We start from the raw sequence: 17,505 nt of genomic DNA, 5'->3' as shown, positions 1-17,505 counted from the left end.
ACCGCTTTGGGTCCCAAATCATAGTTTAAGAATTCATGTCAGAGGTTCTTGAGTTTATTCATCTCGAGACCCAAATGAAAAATGTACTGTCCTCGAATGATCATAGTTACGAAGAAATAGTATGTGATTACCATTGATTACTGATATCTCGCTACCCACCTCTCACCAGTGTTGCCAACTTAGCGACTTTGTCGCTATATTTAGTGAGTATTCAGAAAAAAGACAAGAATCGACAGAAGAAAGTTCAATTGTAGTTCTAAACATACTTAGGGTGTTTTTTACTCACTTTTTGTCTCTCCCGAGACGTTATTCCTCTCTCCTACAGCGTCAATCACAATTACATCCACTTGCCAATTATGAAAATTATGTGATGACGTCATTTAGCGACTTCTAGCTACTTTTAGGACCAGCAATAGCTACTTTCCTTCCTGAGGATTTGGCAACACTGCCTCTCACATGCTCAGGCCCACTTTGCGTCCCAAAACGTAGCTTAAGAAACCCTGTTGCTAGACAATTGAAGGTGTCTGTATCGTTTCCAATATTAGTAAAATACATCTCTTTTGTGATGTGATTTTGCTAGACAGAGATGTGGGTTAAATTAATGAGACTGGTTTGATTCAAATAGGTGTTGGTGTTCACATCTACAACATATATGACTTTTATGGGTGCTGTGGCTTAGTTGGTTAAAGTGCCTGTCTAGTAAACAGGAGATCCTGAGTTCAAATCTCAGTAGTACCTTTTTATTGTTCACATTGGTGGAGAAGGTCAGAGGGGAGGGCACTCAGGTTTTCTCACCAATGGGTTTAGAGAATTAGAGATGACGTGAGGAGGATGCAATTGAGATATTCCAATGTCACGGAAAAAGGGCACTTTTTGAATGAGAAAAAACCTACCGACTGTGTAAAGCTCCACTGTTTCTTCAGTTTATTCATTATCGAGACCAAAATGAAAAGAGTTTAGCCAGCTTGTGCACATCACTTTCACAGCCTATGTAGGCTTTACAAAGCCAGCTCTTGTAGCCGGCCGTGATCGTGTAGTGGTTAGTACTCTGCGTTGTGGTCGCAGCAACCCCGGTTCGACTCCGGGTCACGGCACTGCAATGTAATTTTAGAAGGGTTGTTTTTTGAATGAGTTAAGACTTACTATGCAAGCTAAGAAACTCAGCAACTCTGCCGTTTGACAAAGTTCCCCACCATATTGTAGGTTAATTACTTACACGAAATGATTCATCTGCTGTTTCAGACGTTTTTACAATTTTTAAGCTCCAGAGCCAAATGAGAAATGCAGTGTCCTCGAACGACCAACATTATGAAGAAATAGTATATGATTCTGAATGTTCACTCATATCTCGCGACCCACCTATGACATGTTAATAACCGCTTTGGGTCCCAAATCATAGTTTAAGAATTCATGTCAGAGGTTCTTGAGTTTATTCATCTCGAGACCCAAATGAAAAATATACTGTCCTCGAATGATCATAGTTACGAAGAAATAGTATGTGATTAACATTGATTACTGATATCTCGCTACCCACCTCTCACCAGTGTTGCCAACTTAGCGACTTTGTCGCTATATTTAGTGAGTATTCAGAAAAAAGACAAGAATCGACAGAAGAAAGTTCAATTGTAGTTCTAAACATACTTAGGGTGTTTTTTACTCACTTTTTGTCTCTCCCGAGACGTTATTCCTCTCTCCTACAGCGTCAATCACAATTACATCCACTTGGCCAATTATGAAAATTATGTGATGACGTCATTTAGCGACTTCTAGCTACTTTTAGGACCAGCAATAGCTACTTTCCTTCCTGAGGATTTGGCAACACTGCCTCTCACATGCTCAGGCCCACTTTGCGTCCCAAAACGTAGCTTAAGAAACCCTGTTGCTAGACAATTGAAGGTGTCTGTATCGTTTCCAATATTAGTAAAAGACATCTCTTTTGTGATGTGATTTTGCTAGACAGAGATGTGGGTTAAATTAATGAGACTGGTTTGATTCAAATAGGTGTGGGTGTTCACATCTGCAACATATACGACTTTTATGGGTGCTGTGGCTTAGTTGGTTAAAGTGCCTGTCTAGTAAACAGGAGATCCTGAGTTCAAATCTCAGCAGTACCTTTTTATTGTTCACATTGGTGGAGAAGGTCAGAGGGGAGGGCACTCAGGTTTTCTCACCAATGGGTTTAGAGAATTAGAGATGACGTGAGGAGGATGCAATTGAGATATTCCAATGTCACGGAAAAAGGGCACTTTTTGAATGAGAACAAACCTACCGACTGTGTAAAGCTCCATGGTTTCTTCAGTTTATTCATTATCGAGACCAAAATGAAAAGAGTTTAGCCAGCTTGTGCACATCACTTTCACAGCCTATGTAGGCTTTACAAAGCCAGCTCTTGAAGCCGGCCGTGATCGTATAGTGGTTAGTACTCTGCGTTGTGGTCGCAGCAACCCCGGTTCGAATCCGGGTCACGGCACTGCAATGTAATTTTAGAAGGGTTGTTTTTTGAATGAGTTAAGACTTACTATGCAAGCTAAGAAACTCAGCAACTCTGCCGTTTGACAAAGTTCCCCACCATATTGTAGGTTAATTACTTACACGAAATGATTCATCTGCTGTTTCAGACGTTTTTACCATTTTTAAGCTCCAGAGCCAAATGAGAAATGCAGTGTCCTCGAACGACCAACATTATGAAGAAATAGTGTATGATTCTGAATGTTCACTCATATCTCGCGACCCACCTATGACATGTTAATAACCGCTTTGGGTCCCAAATCATAGTTTAAGAATTCATGTCAGAGGTTCTTGAGTTTATTCATCTCGAGACCCAAATGAAAAATGTACTGTCCTCGAATGATCATAGTTACGAAGAAATAGTATGTGATTACCATTGATTACTGATATCTCGCTACCCACCTCTCACCAGTGTTGCCAACTTAGCGACTTTGTCGCTATATTTAGTGAGTATTCAGAAAAAAGACAAGAATCGACAGAAGAAAGTTCAATTGTAGTTCTAAACATACTTAGGGTGTTTTTTACTCACTTTTTGTCTCTCCCGAGACGTTATTCCTCTCTCCTACAGCGTCAATCACAATTACATCCACTTGGCCAATTATGAAAATTATGTGATGACGTCATTTAGCGACTTCTAGCTACTTTTAGGACCAGCAATAGCTACTTTCCTTCCTGAGGATTTGGCAACACTGCCTCTCACATGCTCAGGCCCACTTTGCGTCCCAAAACGTAGCTTAAGAAACCCTGTTGCTAGACAATTGAAGGTGTCTGTATCGTTTCCAATATTAGTAAAAGACATCTCTTTTGTGATGTGATTTTGCTAGACAGAGATGTGGGTTAAATTAATGAGACTGGTTTGATTCAAATAGGTGTGGGTGTTCACATCTGCAACATATACGACTTTTATGGGTGCTGTGGCTTAGTTGGTTAAAGTGCCTGTCTAGTAAACAGGAGATCCTGAGTTCAAATCTCAGCAGTACCTTTTTATTGTTCACATTGGTGGAGAAGGTCAGAGGGGAGGGCACTCAGGTTTTCTCACCAATGGGTTTAGAGAATTAGAGATGACGTGAGGAGGATGCAATTGAGATATTCCAATGTCACGGAAAAAGGGCACTTTTTGAATGAGAACAAACCTACCGACTGTGTAAAGCTCCATGGTTTCTTCAGTTTATTCATTATCGAGACCAAAATGAAAAGAGTTTAGCCAGCTTGTGCACATCACTTTCACAGCCTATGTAGGCTTTACAAAGCCAGCTCTTGAAGCCGGCCGTGATCGTATAGTGGTTAGTACTCTGCGTTGTGGTCGCAGCAACCCCGGTTCGAATCCGGGTCACGGCACTGCAATGTAATTTTAGAAGGGTTGTTTTTTGAATGAGTTAAGACTTACTATGCAAGCTAAGAAACTCAGCAACTCTGCCGTTTGACAAAGTTCCCCACCATATTGTAGGTTAATTACTTACACGAAATGATTCATCTGCTGTTTCAGACGTTTTTACCATTTTTAAGCTCCAGAGCCAAATGAGAAATGCAGTGTCCTCGAACGACCAACATTATGAAGAAATAGTGTATGATTCTGAATGTTCACTCATATCTCGCGACCCACCTATGACATGTTAATAACCGCTTTGGGTCCCAAATCATAGTTTAAGAATTCATGTCAGAGGTTCTTGAGTTTATTCATCTCGAGACCCAAATGAAAAATGTACTGTCCTCGAATGATCATAGTTACGAAGAAATAGTATGTGATTACCATTGATTACTGATATCTCGCTACCCACCTCTCACCAGTGTTGCCAACTTAGCGACTTTGTCGCTATATTTAGTGAGTATTCAGAAAAAAGACAAGAATCGACAGAAGAAAGTTCAATTGTAGTTCTAAACATACTTAGGGTGTTTTTTACTCACTTTTTGTCTCTCCCGAGACGTTATTCCTCTCTCCTACAGCGTCAATCACAATTACATCCACTTGGCCAATTATGAAAATTATGTGATGACGTCATTTAGCGACTTCTAGCTACTTTTAGGACCAGCAATAGCTACTTTCCTTCCTGAGGATTTGGCAACACTGCCTCTCACATGCTCAGGCCCACTTTGCGTCCCAAAACGTAGCTTAAGAAACCCTGTTGCTAGACAATTGAAGGTGTCTGTATCGTTTCCAATATTAGTAAAAGACATCTCTTTTGTGATGTGATTTTGCTAGACAGAGATGTGGGTTAAATTAATGAGACTGGTTTGATTCAAATAGGTGTGGGTGTTCACATCTGCAACATATACGACTTTTATGGGTGCTGTGGCTTAGTTGGTTAAAGTGCCTGTCTAGTAAACAGGAGATCCTGAGTTCAAATCTCAGCAGTACCTTTTTATTGTTCACATTGGTGGAGAAGGTCAGAGGGGAGGGCACTCAGGTTTTCTCACCAATGGGTTTAGAGAATTAGAGATGACGTGAGGAGGATGCAATTGAGATATTCCAATGTCACGGAAAAAGGGCACTTTTTGAATGAGAACAAACCTACCGACTGTGTAAAGCTCCATGGTTTCTTCAGTTTATTCATTATCGAGACCAAAATGAAAAGAGTTTAGCCAGCTTGTGCACATCACTTTCACAGCCTATGTAGGCTTTACAAAGCCAGCTCTTGAAGCCGGCCGTGATCGTATAGTGGTTAGTACTCTGCGTTGTGGTCGCAGCAACCCCGGTTCGAATCCGGGTCACGGCACTGCAATGTAATTTTAGAAGGGTTGTTTTTTGAATGAGTTAAGACTTACTATGCAAGCTAAGAAACTCAGCAACTCTGCCGTTTGACAAAGTTCCCCACCATATTGTAGGTTAATTACTTACACGAAATGATTCATCTGCTGTTTCAGACGTTTTTACCATTTTTAAGCTCCAGAGCCAAATGAGAAATGCAGTGTCCTCGAACGACCAACATTATGAAGAAATAGTGTATGATTCTGAATGTTCACTCATATCTCGCGACCCACCTATGACATGTTAATAACCGCTTTGGGTCCCAAATCATAGTTTAAGAATTCATGTCAGAGGTTCTTGAGTTTATTCATCTCGAGACCCAAATGAAAAATGTACTGTCCTCGAATGATCATAGTTACGAAGAAATAGTATGTGATTACCATTGATTACTGATATCTCGCTACCCACCTCTCACCAGTGTTGCCAACTTAGCGACTTTGTCGCTATATTTAGTGAGTATTCAGAAAAAAGACAAGAATCGACAGAAGAAAGTTCAATTGTAGTTCTAAACATACTTAGGGTGTTTTTTACTCACTTTTTGTCTCTCCCGAGACGTTATTCCTCTCTCCTACAGCGTCAATCACAATTACATCCACTTGCCAATTATGAAAATTATGTGATGACGTCATTTAGCGACTTCTAGCTACTTTTAGGACCAGCAATAGCTACTTTCCTTCCTGAGGATTTGGCAACACTGCCTCTCACATGCTCAGGCCCACTTTGCGTCCCAAAACGTAGCTTAAGAAACCCTGTTGCTAGACAATTGAAGGTGTCTGTATCGTTTCCAATATTAGTAAAAGACATCTCTTTTGTGATGTGATTTTGCTAGACAGAGATGTGGGTTAAATTAATGAGACTGGTTTGATTCAAATAGGTGTTGGTGTTCACATCTGCAACATATATGACTTTTATGGGTGCTGTGGCTTAGTTGGTTAAAGTGCCTGTCTAGTAAACAGGAGATCCTGAGTTCAAATCTCAGTAGTACCTTTTTATTGTTCACATTGGTGGAGAAGGTCAGAGGGGAGGGCACTCAGGTTTTCTCACCAATGGGTTTAGAGAATTAGAGATGACGTGAGGAGGATGCAATTGAGATATTCCAATGTCACGGAAAAAGGGCACTTTTTGAATGAGAACAAACCTACCGACTGTGTAAAGCTCCATGGTTTCTTCAGTTTATTCATTATCGAGACCAAAATGAAAAGAGTTTAGCCAGCTTGTGCACATCACTTTCACAGCCTATGTAGGCTTTACAAAGCCAGCTCTTGAAGCCGGCCGTGATCGTATAGTGGTTAGTACTCTGCGTTGTGGTCGCAGCAACCCCGGTTCGAATCCGGGTCACGGCACTGCAATGTAATTTTAGAAGGGTTGTTTTTTGAATGAGTTAAGACTTACTATGCAAGCTAAGAAACTCAGCAACTCTGCCGTTTGACAAAGTTCCCCACCATATTGTAGGTTAATTACTTACACGAAATGATTCATCTGCTGTTTCAGACGTTTTTACCATTTTTAAGCTCCAGAGCCAAATGAGAAATGCAGTGTCCTCGAACGACCAACATTATGAAGAAATAGTGTATGATTCTGAATGTTCACTCATATCTCGCGACCCACCTATGACATGTTAATAACCGCTTTGGGTCCCAAATCATAGTTTAAGAATTCATGTCAGAGGTTCTTGAGTTTATTCATCTCGAGACCCAAATGAAAAATGTACTGTCCTCGAATGATCATAGTTACGAAGAAATAGTATGTGATTACCATTGATTACTGATATCTCGCTACCCACCTCTCACCAGTGTTGCCAACTTAGCGACTTTGTCGCTATATTTAGTGAGTATTCAGAAAAAAGACAAGAATCGACAGAAGAAAGTTCAATTGTAGTTCTAAACATACTTAGGGTGTTTTTTACTCACTTTTTGTCTCTCCCGAGACGTTATTCCTCTCTCCTACAGCGTCAATCACAATTACATCCACTTGCCAATTATGAAAATTATGTGATGACGTCATTTAGCGACTTCTAGCTACTTTTAGGACCAGCAATAGCTACTTTCCTTCCTGAGGATTTGGCAACACTGCCTCTCACATGCTCAGGCCCACTTTGCGTCCCAAAACGTAGCTTAAGAAACCCTGTTGCTAGACAATTGAAGGTGTCTGTATCGTTTCCAATATTAGTAAAATACATCTCTTTTGTGATGTGATTTTGCTAGACAGAGATGTGGGTTAAATTAATGAGACTGGTTTGATTCAAATAGGTGTTGGTGTTCACATCTACAACATATATGACTTTTATGGGTGCTGTGGCTTAGTTGGTTAAAGTGCCTGTCTAGTAAACAGGAGATCCTGAGTTCAAATCTCAGTAGTACCTTTTTATTGTTCACATTGGTGGAGAAGGTCAGAGGGGAGGGCACTCAGGTTTTCTCACCAATGGGTTTAGAGAATTAGAGATGACGTGAGGAGGATGCAATTGAGATATTCCAATGTCACGGAAAAAGGGCACTTTTTGAATGAGAACAAACCTACCGACTGTGTAAAGCTCCATGGTTTCTTCAGTTTATTCATTATCGAGACCAAAATGAAAAGAGTTTAGCCAGCTTGTGCACATCACTTTCACAGCCTATGTAGGCTTTACAAAGCCAGCTCTTGAAGCCGGCCGTGATCGTATAGTGGTTAGTACTCTGCGTTGTGGTCGCAGCAACCCCGGTTCGAATCCGGGTCACGGCACTGCAATGTAATTTTAGAAGGGTTGTTTTTTGAATGAGTTAAGACTTACTATGCAAGCTAAGAAACTCAGCAACTCTGCCGTTTGACAAAGTTCCCCACCATATTGTAGGTTAATTACTTACACGAAATGATTCATCTGCTGTTTCAGACGTTTTTACCATTTTTAAGCTCCAGAGCCAAATGAGAAATGCAGTGTCCTCGAACGACCAACATTATGAAGAAATAGTGTATGATTCTGAATGTTCACTCATATCTCGCGACCCACCTATGACATGTTAATAACCGCTTTGGGTCCCAAATCATAGTTTAAGAATTCATGTCAGAGGTTCTTGAGTTTATTCATCTCGAGACCCAAATGAAAAATGTACTGTCCTCGAATGATCATAGTTACGAAGAAATAGTATGTGATTACCATTGATTACTGATATCTCGCTACCCACCTCTCACCAGTGTTGCCAACTTAGCGACTTTGTCGCTATATTTAGTGAGTATTCAGAAAAAAGACAAGAATCGACAGAAGAAAGTTCAATTGTAGTTCTAAACATACTTAGGGTGTTTTTTACTCACTTTTTGTCTCTCCCGAGACGTTATTCCTCTCTCCTACAGCGTCAATCACAATTACATCCACTTGCCAATTATGAAAATTATGTGATGACGTCATTTAGCGACTTCTAGCTACTTTTAGGACCAGCAATAGCTACTTTCCTTCCTGAGGATTTGGCAACACTGCCTCTCACATGCTCAGGCCCACTTTGCGTCCCAAAACGTAGCTTAAGAAACCCTGTTGCTAGACAATTGAAGGTGTCTGTATCGTTTCCAATATTAGTAAAATACATCTCTTTTGTGATGTGATTTTGCTAGACAGAGATGTGGGTTAAATTAATGAGACTGGTTTGATTCAAATAGGTGTTGGTGTTCACATCTGCAACATATATGACTTTTATGGGTGCTGTGGCTTAGTTGGTTAAAGTGCCTGTCTAGTAAACAGGAGATCCTGAGTTCAAATCTCAGTAGTACCTTTTTATTGTTCACATTGGTGGAGAAGGTCAGAGGGGAGGGCACTCAGGTTTTCTCACCAATGGGTTTAGAGAATTAGAGATGACGTGAGGAGGATGCAATTGAGATATTCCAATGTCACGGAAAAAGGGCACTTTTTGAATGAGAACAAACCTACCGACTGTGTAAAGCTCCATGGTTTCTTCAGTTTATTCATTATCGAGACCAAAATGAAAAGAGTTTAGCCAGCTTGTGCACATCACTTTCACAGCCTATGTAGGCTTTACAAAGCCAGCTCTTGAAGCCGGCCGTGATCGTATAGTGGTTAGTACTCTGCGTTGTGGTCGCAGCAACCCCGGTTCGAATCCGGGTCACGGCACTGCAATGTAATTTTAGAAGGGTTGTTTTTTGAATGAGTTAAGACTTACTATGCAAGCTAAGAAACTCAGCAACTCTGCCGTTTGACAAAGTTCCCCACCATATTGTAGGTTAATTACTTACACGAAATGATTCATCTGCTGTTTCAGACGTTTTTACCATTTTTAAGCTCCAGAGCCAAATGAGAAATGCAGTGTCCTCGAACGACCAACATTATGAAGAAATAGTGTATGATTCTGAATGTTCACTCATATCTCGCGACCCACCTATGACATGTTAATAACCGCTTTGGGTCCCAAATCATAGTTTAAGAATTCATGTCAGAGGTTCTTGAGTTTATTCATCTCGAGACCCAAATGAAAAATGTACTGTCCTCGAATGATCATAGTTACGAAGAAATAGTATGTGATTACCATTGATTACTGATATCTCGCTACCCACCTCTCACCAGTGTTGCCAACTTAGCGACTTTGTCGCTATATTTAGTGAGTATTCAGAAAAAAGACAAGAATCGACAGAAGAAAGTTCAATTGTAGTTCTAAACATACTTAGGGTGTTTTTTACTCACTTTTTGTCTCTCCCGAGACGTTATTCCTCTCTCCTACAGCGTCAATCACAATTACATCCACTTGCCAATTATGAAAATTATGTGATGACGTCATTTAGCGACTTCTAGCTACTTTTAGGACCAGCAATAGCTACTTTCCTTCCTGAGGATTTGGCAACACTGCCTCTCACATGCTCAGGCCCACTTTGCGTCCCAAAACGTAGCTTAAGAAACCCTGTTGCTAGACAATTGAAGGTGTCTGTATCGTTTCCAATATTAGTAAAATACATCTCTTTTGTGATGTGATTTTGCTAGACAGAGATGTGGGTTAAATTAATGAGACTGGTTTGATTCAAATAGGTGTTGGTGTTCACATCTGCAACATATATGACTTTTATGGGTGCTGTGGCTTAGTTGGTTAAAGTGCCTGTCTAGTAAACAGGAGATCCTGAGTTCAAATCTCAGTAGTACCTTTTTATTGTTCACATTGGTGGAGAAGGTCAGAGGGGAGGGCACTCAGGTTTTCTCACCAATGGGTTTAGAGAATTAGAGATGACGTGAGGAGGATGCAATTGAGATATTCCAATGTCACGGAAAAAGGGCACTTTTTGAATGAGAACAAACCTACCGACTGTGTAAAGCTCCATGGTTTCTTCAGTTTATTCATTATCGAGACCAAAATGAAAAGAGTTTAGCCAGCTTGTGCACATCACTTTCACAGCCTATGTAGGCTTTACAAAGCCAGCTCTTGAAGCCGGCCGTGATCGTATAGTGGTTAGTACTCTGCGTTGTGGTCGCAGCAACCCCGGTTCGAATCCGGGTCACGGCACTGCAATGTAATTTTAGAAGGGTTGTTTTTTGAATGAGTTAAGACTTACTATGCAAGCTAAGAAACTCAGCAACTCTGCCGTTTGACAAAGTTCCCCACCATATTGTAGGTTAATTACTTACACGAAATGATTCATCTGCTGTTTCAGACGTTTTTACCATTTTTAAGCTCCAGAGCCAAATGAGAAATGCAGTGTCCTCGAACGACCAACATTATGAAGAAATAGTGTATGATTCTGAATGTTCACTCATATCTCGCGACCCACCTATGACATGTTAATAACCGCTTTGGGTCCCAAATCATAGTTTAAGAATTCATGTCAGAGGTTCTTGAGTTTATTCATCTCGAGACCCAAATGAAAAATGTACTGTCCTCGAATGATCATAGTTACGAAGAAATAGTATGTGATTACCATTGATTACTGATATCTCGCTACCCACCTCTCACCAGTGTTGCCAACTTAGCGACTTTGTCGCTATATTTAGTGAGTATTCAGAAAAAAGACAAGAATCGACAGAAGAAAGTTCAATTGTAGTTCTAAACATACTTAGGGTGTTTTTTACTCACTTTTTGTCTCTCCCGAGACGTTATTCCTCTCTCCTACAGCGTCAATCACAATTACATCCACTTGCCAATTATGAAAATTATGTGATGACGTCATTTAGCGACTTCTAGCTACTTTTAGGACCAGCAATAGCTACTTTCCTTCCTGAGGATTTGGCAACACTGCCTCTCACATGCTCAGGCCCACTTTGCGTCCCAAAACGTAGCTTAAGAAACCCTGTTGCTAGACAATTGAAGGTGTCTGTATCGTTTCCAATATTAGTAAAATACATCTCTTTTGTGATGTGATTTTGCTAGACAGAGATGTGGGTTAAATTAATGAGACTGGTTTGATTCAAATAGGTGTTGGTGTTCACATCTACAACATATATGACTTTTATGGGTGCTGTGGCTTAGTTGGTTAAAGTGCCTGTCTAGTAAACAGGAGATCCTGAGTTCAAATCTCAGTAGTACCTTTTTATTGTTCACATTGGTGGAGAAGGTCAGAGGGGAGGGCACTCAGGTTTTCTCACCAATGGGTTTAGAGAATTAGAGATGACGTGAGGAGGATGCAATTGAGATATTCCAATGTCACGGAAAAAGGGCACTTTTTGAATGAGAACAAACCTACCGACTGTGTAAAGCTCCATGGTTTCTTCAGTTTATTCATTATCGAGACCAAAATGAAAAGAGTTTAGCCAGCTTGTGCACATCACTTTCACAGCCTATGTAGGCTTTACAAAGCCAGCTCTTGAAGCCGGCCGTGATCGTATAGTGGTTAGTACTCTGCGTTGTGGTCGCAGCAACCCCGGTTCGAATCCGGGTCACGGCACTGCAATGTAATTTTAGAAGGGTTGTTTTTTGAATGAGTTAAGACTTACTATGCAAGCTAAGAAACTCAGCAACTCTGCCGTTTGACAAAGTTCCCCACCATATTGTAGGTTAATTACTTACACGAAATGATTCATCTGCTGTTTCAGACGTTTTTACCATTTTTAAGCTCCAGAGCCAAATGAGAAATGCAGTGTCCTCGAACGACCAACATTATGAAGAAATAGTGTATGATTCTGAATGTTCACTCATATCTCGCGACCCACCTATGACATGTTAATAACCGCTTTGGGTCCCAAATCATAGTTTAAGAATTCATGTCAGAGGTTCTTGAGTTTATTCATCTCGAGACCCAAATGAAAAATGTACTGTCCTCGAATGATCATAGTTACGAAGAAATAGTATGTGATTACCATTGATTACTGATATCTCGCTACCCACCTCTCACCAGTGTTGCCAACTTAGCGACTTTGTCGCTATATTTAGTGAGTATTCAGAAAAAAGACAAGAATCGACAGAAGAAAGTTCAATTGTAGTTCTAAACATACTTAGGGTGTTTTTTACTCACTTTTTGTCTCTCCCGAGACGTTATTCCTCTCTCCTACAGCGTCAATCACAATTACATCCACTTGCCAATTATGAAAATTATGTGATGACGTCATTTAGCGACTTCTAGCTACTTTTAGGACCAGCAATAGCTACTTTCCTTCCTGAGGATTTGGCAACACTGCCTCTCACATGCTCAGGCCCACTTTGCGTCCCAAAACGTAGCTTAAGAAACCCTGTTGCTAGACAATTGAAGGTGTCTGTATCGTTTCCAATATTAGTAAAATACATCTCTTTTGTGATGTGATTTTGCTAGACAGAGATGTGGGTTAAATTAATGAGACTGGTTTGATTCAAATAGGTGTTGGTGTTCACATCTGCAACAGATATGACTTTTATGGGTGCTGTGGCTTAGTTGGTTAAAGTTCCTGTCTAGTAAACAGGAGATCCTGAGTTCAAATCTCAGTAGTACCTTTTTATTGTTCACATTGGTGGAGAAGGTCAGAGGGGAGGGCACTCAGGTTTTCTCACCAATGGGTTTAGAGAATTAGAGATGACGTGAGGAGGATGCAATTGAGATATTCCAATGTCACGGAAAAAGGGCACTTTTTGAATGAGAACAAACCTACCGACTGTGTAAAGCTCCACTGTTTCTTCAGTTTATTCATTATCGAGACCAAAATGAAAAGAGTTTAGCCAGCTTGTGCACATCACTTTCACAGCCTATGTAGGCTTTACAAAGCCAGCTCTTGTAGCCGGCCGTGATCGTATAGTGGTTAGTACTCTGCGTTGTGGTCGCACGGTTCGAATCTGGGTCACGGCACTGCAATGTAATTTTAGAAGGGTTGTTTTTTGAATGAGTTAAGACTTACTATGCAAGCTAAGAAACTCAGCAACTCTGCCGTTTGACAAAGTTCCCCACCATATTGTAGGTTAATTACTTACACGAAATGATTCATCTGCTGTTTCAGACGTTTTTACAATTTTTAAGCTTCAGAGCCAAATGAGAAATGCAGTGTCCTCGAACGACCAACATTATGAAGAAATAGTGTATGATTCTGAATGTTCACTCATATCTCGCGACCCACCTATGACATGTTAATAACCGCTTTGGGTCCCAAATCATAGTTTAAGAATTCATGTCAGAGGTTCTTGAGTTTATTCATCTCGAGACCCAAATGAAAAATGTACTGTCCTCGAATGATCATAGTTACGAAGAAATAGTATGTGATTACCATTGATTACTGATATCTCGCTACCCACCTCTCACCAGTGTTGCCAACTTAGCGACTTTGTCGCTATATTTAGTGAGTATTCAGAAAAAAGACAAGAATCGACAGAAGAAAGTTCAATTGTAGTTCTAAACATACTTAGGGTGTTTTTTACTCACTTTTTGTCTCTCCCGAGACGTTATTCCTCTCTCCTACAGCGTCAATCACAATTACATCCACTTGCCAATTATGAAAATTATGTGATGACGTCATTTAGCGACTTCTAGCTACTTTTAGGACCAGCAATAGCTACTTTCCTTCCTGAGGATTTGGCAACACTGCCTCTCACATGCTCAGGCCCACTTTGCGTCCCAAAACGTAGCTTAAGAAACCCTGTTGCTAGACAATTGAAGGTGTCTGTATCGTTTCCAATATTAGTAAAATACATCTCTTTTGTGATGTGATTTTGCTAGACAGAGATGTGGGTTAAATTAATGAGACTGGTTTGATTCAAATAGGTGTTGGTGTTCACATCTGCAACAGATATGACTTTTATGGGTGCTGTGGCTTAGTTGGTTAAAGTGCCTGTCTAGTAAACAGGAGATCCTGAGTTCAAATCTCAGTAGTACCTTTTTATTGTTCACATTGGTGGAGAAGGTCAGAGGGGAGGGCACTCAGGTTTTCTCACCAATGGGTTTAGAGAATTAGAGATGACGTGAGGAGGATGCAATTGAGATATTCCAATGTCACGGAAAAAGGGCACTTTTTGAATGAGAACAAACCTACCGACTGTGTAAAGCTCCACTGTTTCTTCAGTTTATTCATTATCGAGACCAAAATGAAAAGAGTTTAGCCAGCTTGTGCACATCACTTTCACAGCCTATGTAGGCTTTACAAAGCCAGCTCTTGTAGCCGGCCGTGATCGTATAGTGGTTAGTACTCTGCGTTGTGGTCGCACGGTTCGAATCTGGGTCACGGCACTGCAATGTAATTTTAGAAGGGTTGTTTTTTGAATGAGTTAAGACTTACTATGCAAGCTAAGAAACTCAGCAACTCTGCCGTTTGACAAAGTTCCCCACCATATTGTAGGTTAATTACTTACACGAAATGATTCATCTGCTGTTTCAGACGTTTTTACAATTTTTAAGCTTCAGAGCCAAATGAGAAATGCAGTGTCCTCGAACGACCAACATTATGAAGAAATAGTGTATGATTCTGAATGTTCACTCATATCTCGCGACCCACCTATGACATGTTAATAACCGCTTTGGGTCCCAAATCATAGTTTAAGAATTCATGTCAGAGGTTCTTGAGTTTATTCATCTCGAGACCCAAATGAAAAATGTACTGTCCTCGAATGATCATAGTTACGAAGAAATAGTATGTGATTACCATTGATTACTGATATCTCGCTACCCACCTCTCACCAGTGTTGCCAACTTAGCGACTTTGTCGCTATATTTAGTGAGTATTCAGAAAAAAGACAAGAATCGACAGAAGAAAGTTCAATTGTAGTTCTAAACATACTTAGGGTGTTTTTTACTCACTTTTTGTCTCTCCCGAGACGTTATTCCTCTCTCCTACAGCGTCAATCACAATTACATCCACTTGCCAATTATGAAAATTATGTGATGACGTCATTTAGCGACTTCTAGCTACTTTTAGGACCAGCAATAGCTACTTTCCTTCCTGAGGATTTGGCAACACTGCCTCTCACATGCTCAGGCCCACTTTGCGTCCCAAAACGTAGCTTAAGAAACCCTGTTGCTAGACAATTGAAGGTGTCTGTATCGTTTCCAATATTAGTAAAATACATCTCTTTTGTGATGTGATTTTGCTAGACAGAGATGTGGGTTAAATTAATGAGACTGGTTTGATTCAAATAGGTGTTGGTGTTCACATCTGCAACAGATATGACTTTTATGGGTGCTGTGGCTTAGTTGGTTAAAGTGCCTGTCTAGTAAACAGGAGATCCTGAGTTCAAATCTCAGTAGTACCTTTTTATTGTTCACATTGGTGGAGAAGGTCAGAGGGGAGGGCACTCAGGTTTTCTCACCAATGGGTTTAGAGAATTAGAGATGACGTGAGGAGGATGCAATTGAGATATTCCAATGTCACGGAAAAAGGGCACTTTTTGAATGAGAACAAACCTACCGACTGTGTAAAGCTCCACTGTTTCTTCAGTTTATTCATTATCGAGACCAAAATGAAAAGAGTTTAGCCAGCTTGTGCACATCACTTTCACAGCCTATGTAGGCTTTACAAAGCCAGCTCTTGTAGCCGGCCGTGATCGTATAGTGGTTAGTACTCTGCGTTGTGGTCGCACGGTTCGAATCTGGGTCACGGCACTGCAATGTAATTTTAGAAGGGTTGTTTTTTGAATGAGTTAAGACTTACTATGCAAGCTAAGAAACTCAGCAACTCTGCCGTTTGACAAAGTTCCCCACCATATTGTAGGTTAATTACTTACACGAAATGATTCATCTGCTGTTTCAGACGTTTTTACAATTTTTAAGCTTCAGAGCCAAATGAGAAATGCAGTGTCCTCGAACGACCAACATTATGAAGAAATAGTGTATGATTCTGAATGTTCACTCATATCTCGCGACCCACCTATGACATGTTAATAACCGCTTTGGGTCCCAAATCATAGTTTAAGAATTCATGTCAGAGGTTCTTGAGTTTATTCATCTCGAGACCCAAATGAAAAATGTACTGTCCTCGAATGATCATAGTTACGAAGAAATAGTATGTGATTAACATTGATTACTGATATCTCGCTACCCACCTCTCACCAGTGTTGCCAACTTAGCGACTTTGTCGCTATATTTAGTGAGTATTCAGAAAAAAGACAAGAATCGACAGAAGAAAGTTCAATTGTAGTTCTAAACATACTTAGGGTGTTTTTTACTCACTTTTTGTCTCTCCCGAGACGTTATTCCTCTCTCCTACAGCGTCAATCACAATTACATCCACTTGGCCAATTATGAAAATTATGTGATGACGTCATTTAGCGACTTCTAGCTACTTTTAGGACCAGCAATAGCTACTTTCCTTCCTGAGGATTTGGCAACACTGCCTCTCACATGCACAGGCCCACTTTGCGTCCCAAAACGTAGCTTAAGAAACCCTGTTGCTAGACAATTGAAGGTGTCTGTATCGTTTCCAATATTAGTAAAAGACATCTCTTTTGTGATGTGATTTTGCTAGACAGAGATGTGGGTTAAATTAATGAGACTGGTTTGATTCAAATAGGTGTGGGTGTTCACATCTGCAACATATATGACTTTTATGGGTGCTGTGGCTTATTTGGTTAAAGTACCTGTCTAGTAAACAGGAGATCCTGAGTTCAAATCTCAGCAGTACCTTTTTATTGTTCACATTGGTGGAGAAGGTCAGAGGGGAGGGCACTCAGGTTTTCTCACCAATGGGTTTAGAGAATTAGAGATGACGTGAGGAGGATGCAATTGAGATATTCCAATGTCACGGAAAAAGGGCACTTTTTGAATGAGAAAAAACCTACCGACTGTGTAAAGCTCCACTGTTTCTTCAGTTTATTCATTATCGAGACCAAAATGAAAAGAGTTTAGCCAGCTTGTGCACATCACTTTCACAGCCTATGTAGGCTTTACAAAGCCAGATCTTTAAGCCG

The 17,505-nt window shown here is 40.4% G+C and overlaps 11 non-coding genes across 11 annotated transcripts; all 11 read left to right on the top strand.

Annotated features, from left to right (window-relative positions):
• The first annotated feature begins 2,040 nt into the window (after positions 1-2,040).
• trnat-agu (transfer RNA threonine (anticodon AGU)) lies at positions 2,041-2,114 on the top strand. The gene has a single exon. It is a non-coding gene; the product is annotated as a tRNA-Thr (tRNA).
• Positions 2,115-2,398: 284 nt separating this feature from the next.
• Positions 2,399-2,470, top strand: trnah-gug (transfer RNA histidin (anticodon GUG)). Its single transcript has one exon. It is a non-coding gene; the product is annotated as a tRNA-His (tRNA).
• Positions 2,471-3,416: 946 nt separating this feature from the next.
• Positions 3,417-3,490, top strand: trnat-agu (transfer RNA threonine (anticodon AGU)). Its single transcript has one exon. It is a non-coding gene; the product is annotated as a tRNA-Thr (tRNA).
• Positions 3,491-3,774: 284 nt separating this feature from the next.
• On the top strand, positions 3,775-3,846 carry trnah-gug (transfer RNA histidin (anticodon GUG)). The gene has a single exon. It is a non-coding gene; the product is annotated as a tRNA-His (tRNA).
• A 946-nt stretch (positions 3,847-4,792) lies between these two features.
• trnat-agu (transfer RNA threonine (anticodon AGU)) lies at positions 4,793-4,866 on the top strand. Its single transcript has one exon. It is a non-coding gene; the product is annotated as a tRNA-Thr (tRNA).
• Positions 4,867-5,150: 284 nt separating this feature from the next.
• Positions 5,151-5,222, top strand: trnah-gug (transfer RNA histidin (anticodon GUG)). The gene has a single exon. It is a non-coding gene; the product is annotated as a tRNA-His (tRNA).
• Positions 5,223-6,525: 1,303 nt separating this feature from the next.
• trnah-gug (transfer RNA histidin (anticodon GUG)) lies at positions 6,526-6,597 on the top strand. Its single transcript has one exon. It is a non-coding gene; the product is annotated as a tRNA-His (tRNA).
• Positions 6,598-7,900: 1,303 nt separating this feature from the next.
• On the top strand, positions 7,901-7,972 carry trnah-gug (transfer RNA histidin (anticodon GUG)). The gene has a single exon. It is a non-coding gene; the product is annotated as a tRNA-His (tRNA).
• A 1,303-nt stretch (positions 7,973-9,275) lies between these two features.
• Positions 9,276-9,347, top strand: trnah-gug (transfer RNA histidin (anticodon GUG)). The gene has a single exon. It is a non-coding gene; the product is annotated as a tRNA-His (tRNA).
• Positions 9,348-10,650: 1,303 nt separating this feature from the next.
• trnah-gug (transfer RNA histidin (anticodon GUG)) lies at positions 10,651-10,722 on the top strand. Its single transcript has one exon. It is a non-coding gene; the product is annotated as a tRNA-His (tRNA).
• A 1,303-nt stretch (positions 10,723-12,025) lies between these two features.
• On the top strand, positions 12,026-12,097 carry trnah-gug (transfer RNA histidin (anticodon GUG)). The gene has a single exon. It is a non-coding gene; the product is annotated as a tRNA-His (tRNA).
• Positions 12,098-17,505: the final 5,408 nt, after the last annotated feature.

This window comes from Oncorhynchus mykiss, chromosome 16 (genome assembly GCF_057628025.1).
Source record: "Oncorhynchus mykiss isolate SJ-2025 chromosome 16, ASM5762802v1, whole genome shotgun sequence".
Lineage (NCBI taxonomy): Eukaryota > Metazoa > Chordata > Actinopteri > Salmoniformes > Salmonidae > Oncorhynchus > Oncorhynchus mykiss.
This window is presented reverse-complemented; position numbering and strand designations above follow the sequence as displayed.